The sequence below is a fragment of the Solanum pennellii genome, chromosome 4 (genome assembly GCF_001406875.1).
Source record: "Solanum pennellii chromosome 4, SPENNV200".
Classification (NCBI taxonomy): Eukaryota; Viridiplantae; Streptophyta; class Magnoliopsida; order Solanales; family Solanaceae; genus Solanum; species Solanum pennellii.
Genome location: NC_028640.1, coordinates 64,776,526 through 64,781,355, shown reverse-complemented (window position 1 = coordinate 64,781,355; position 4,830 = coordinate 64,776,526).

Sequence of the window (4,830 nt, the reverse complement as noted above, 5' to 3'; positions counted from 1 at the left end):
TTTGGTACATTGACTTTCAGGTTCTAGGCATTTAATTTCGCAATTCGTTGCTAGGTATTTTGGAAATTTATAGAAACTTCAGTCTTTAGTCATTTAAACCCGCTTATGTATCTTTAAGCGCTTGGTTTCATATTAATTAGTTAGTATTGATGGTTCTCCTACCGGAGGGTTAGTGTGAGTGACAATCACAATGGTCTGGGTCATGACAGGTTCAGATGAGACGTATTTGTGTACTTTTACATTTTTTTGTTTTATTTGCCATGTCCTATTTTCTCTGTATTCGGCACTTAAAATTTGAGCAAACTTCATAAAGTACTCTAGTATAGGTACTAGTTACTCAATGAAACTATAGTTTCAAAAGCTATATATTTTGTCTAAGTTTGAATATGAATATACTGTATTCAAAATATGATTAGTATGTATATTAGAAACATTATCTCCCCCCCACCCCCCACCCACCCCTTTTCTTTTTATTTATGTTTTACAATCACGTATTTGAGTGTTCAATATCAATTTTTATGAATGTATCCAGTAGAATATAAAATCATGTGTCTTTTTACATATACATAAGCTTGTATCAAATTTCAACGAGTGTATGCGTGTGTTGAGTATTAAATCTCTACGAGTTTATTTATGTATCCAATATCAATTTTATAATTATCAATTAATTTGTATTTAATATCTATTTCATCTAGTGTATTCAATAGCAATTTGATGTATATTGTTGTGCATATATACATGTATATGGTATCAAATATGCACTCTTACATTCATCAAATAAGTCAGTATCAAATATGCATTGATGTGTCAAGTGTATATGTGCATAAATCTAATTGTATATCGAATCAGATGGCAAAAAATAAAATATTTACAAATAAAATAAATTATTGCTATAACATTTAATTTAAATAATAATTTATTATTTTATACCATTTTTCCATTTATATTTCTAGAAACTATTCAAATGAGGGACCATTGATTTTTGTAGCCATATTACTTGCGAAAGGTTTGCATGGAAAGAGACTTATATTGAGCAATGGCATACTAAAATCTTTTTATTTATTTAATTTTTTAATATTTAAAATTTATTGACCTAACTAATCTTTGATAGAATGTCCATTACGGGACATTTAGCTCTTCTTATTAAACAAAATTCAATTTTCCAGATTCAATTAAGATTTTCGATGAAAAATGAAGATAATTTTATCGTTAGAATACTGTACTGATATTATTTAAGCTTTTAATTATATGGTTGGAAGCATTACATATTTCTTTATCTTAGAATCAAGCCTTTGAGGAAATTGACCCACAAACTATTTTTGTGCCATTCACATCTTAAAACGACTTCTCAAGAAAAAGTAGTTGGACCATGTTTTTATTGGTTTTACTTTCCTATCAATGGCCTAGTCATATAAAATGCACACATATTTTATCTCTTCCCATCCCCTTTTCTTTTTTCATTTGGTTTTTAGTATTGATTGGATCAAAATGTACTTCTTTTCTAATTTGTCAATTTCTCAATTGTTTCCCCAACTCTCACTCTTTTGCTATGCTTATAAAAAAAAATTGATATACAAACTAAAGGTTAAAATGAGTGAAGTTAAGAGAGAATTCCGATATCATGTATTTTCGCATGAGAATTATTGACAAATGACAAGAATGATGTTACATTTTTAGAGTCATTATTTCGTTATAATCACAAGTTATACAACGTGGTAGACAATGGTTACAACTCATATCAAATATTTGTAGTGGTCCATCTAAACCCCCTTTTCCCAACTTTTTTGTTTTTGCTCTATGAGATTCACCCACTTGTCATGTATCTGGATATTGTTTTTATCTCAATTTATGTAACATATTTTAATTTCGAAATTTAAACTATTTAATTTTAAATGTCAATTCAAAGATATGAAATTGTTAAATTTATTAAAAATAAAATTTGTACGATTAAAAACTAAATAAAAACTTCATTTAAGTAATTATAACTTACAATTTGGAATACTCCATTTTTAGCACTTATTTGACTCTTATAATTAAAAAAAAATAACTTTATTTTTTAAAAAATATTGCGAAAAGCTTAGCAGAATTGAAGGTCACCATACCCTCCACTTGGTATCATACGAGTAATGGGGGAGTGGGGGCTAAAGTGAATGATAAGGGCAATGCTTGATTGTCGAGTATAAGTTCAATCAAATTTAATAATATTTTATTTAAATTTTATATTTATCGAAAGAAATCATCGAAGGTATAAAATTGGTAAATTTAAAACCTAATAATGGAGCCATGAGGACCAAATTGTGTCAACATCACTACAATCAAAAGGACAAATTGATTTATTGCCATTTTCTCATCAATTGCATCAAGTGGCCATCCTATGCCAAAGTACTTGGAGACATGTCTCCATGTTACTTGCCAACTCCCAACCCCACCCCACTCCAAAAGGAGAAAAAATACAAGAGAAATTAACTTATTTGATAGCCGGAAAGGGTTAAAAATTGATTTTGAGCTATTTCAAACGATTTTATTTATTTATTTATTTTACTAAAAATATCAATCGATGCACATTTGTGGTTCACTTTTGCCCTTATAATTAACATACCTATTCTTTTTATAAAGAAAAATAAAATTAATTTCCCTAAAAGTGACACTTGAGGTCAGATCTGTCTTATGCATTGGTATAATTCTTTTAAAAAGTGAAGTGTCATATTCTGGTTAGATTTAAAATATTTTTTCTTTAATTAAACCTGGGGCAACTTTCACATATAACAAACAAAAAATTCATATTTGTATGCTATAGCAAACTTTGCATAATTGCGCTCCATAGCAAACATAAAACTGTATTATTCGCTATACATATACAAGTGTATAATTCGCTGGCCTATTTCGCTGCAATTGTATAATTCACTATCCTATTTCACTGCAATTGGATAATGCACAATTGTATAATTCACTGCCTATTTCGCTGCAATATTAAGTGTATAGCAAGAAGATATATGTTTTTCTCTCGCTTTATACAAAACAGAAACAGAATTATACACTTCTGTGTATAAAGCGAGAGAGGCAAGCGAGAATGGAGAGTGGCGAGCGAGATTTCTGGGAGAGAGACGCTGGCAAATTTTAGCTAACGTTTGCTATGGAGCACAATTAAATCAAACCCTAGCTATTTCATTTATTTTAGGTTATTAGTTTGCTATTATATACAATTTTCCCCTAAACCTGCCCCTACCCAACATACTCAACTTTATCATAAAAAATATATGAATTATTTTATTTGTTCAGCACAAAAAATAACAAAAAAAAAAGTAGCATTTATTTGGTTTATTCATTTTTAAATTGTTTTTGTTCATAACAAACTAATTTTATGAACCAATCGACAACTTAATTTTAACTTTTGTTGTTTTTGTTCTTAAAAAAATATTTTTTTCTTTTTTGCTGTTTTTTTTCCGGTGAACAAATAAAATAACTGATATGTTTCATGACAAAGTCGGGCGAACAAATAAAATAATGTCTTTTTTAGTTTTTTTATGGGTGAATAATAAAAACATTTTTTATAAGTAAATAAAATAATTTGTATATTTTATGACAAAGTTAGGTATGTTCGGTTATAATTTCATCAAATAGGAATATGACACATAATAAACAATATTTTTTTAAAAATTATTTTTGAGCGTAAGACAGAACCTCAATTGTCACTTTAAAAAGAAAAAAAGAGTTTCTTTTTTAAAAAATAAATAATTCAAAAATAAAATAAATAAGAGGTTTGTTGGTTTCAACTTTCAAGGGCAAACATGAGTCAAAAAGGTAAGCAAAATAATATTTTAGCAAATAGATAGATTAAGATTTAAGGATATATTTAGAAACAAACAGTCCAAGGACAGTTTTGGCATTTTCCTATTCAATATATGAGAGTTTATAAACTTAAAACTTAGTCTTCACTAGAATGTCATATATTTGAGTCGATAAAATCTTTGAAAATCTTCAAGCTTTTTAAGAAAATATTAAATAGTTACACATTAAAAATAATGTTAGTTGTATATACTATCATGTCACTTAAAATACAATTAAAGGTAACTATCCGTATGAAGTAAATTAGTAGCCTAAAATATGATAGTAACCCGGGACGGACCTACTTGATTGTAAGTGGGATCATATCAATCTATTTTGCCGAAAAAATATATTGTATATAATATGTATATATTTAATTTATTTTTTAAAATATAACACTCTAAATAATTAATTTGATCGCACTTAAATCAATAGTAATACGTAGCCAGATGATAATGTGGGAATGCTATTTTTTTTCATCTGTTAACCGATTTGATAAAATTTTTGAGTCCACTAGAGATATTAACATCCAAAGGATTTAACCAAAAAAAAAAACTTCCAAAGAAAAACTAAATTGCGAGAATGTACCCATAGAAGTTGTAATGAAGTGATAAATACTTTTTTTATTCTTAGTTAAACGATTTTAAATTTAAGTTCCATCGATAAATTATCGCATTTGATGGTGTAAATGATGATTTAAATTGTTAGTAATTGATAGTCGAGTTAAAACCTCTATCTTTTATAATAGTATCATCATGGTTGCATGTGTTAAAGGAAACTTCCATCACACTGTATATGAATAAAAGATTTCACGTGGATAAAATTAAATAAATTATTAGTATTAATTAAAATTAAAGATTAAAAAAATTATCATTCTAATTTCTTTTAATAAAATATATTTCTCACCCACTCCATCACTTTCTCTCACCTTATTACGCTCGTCCATTTTTATTTTTTATTTTTTGTTCAAATTTTTTTTTATAAAAATATTTAACTATGTTTTAC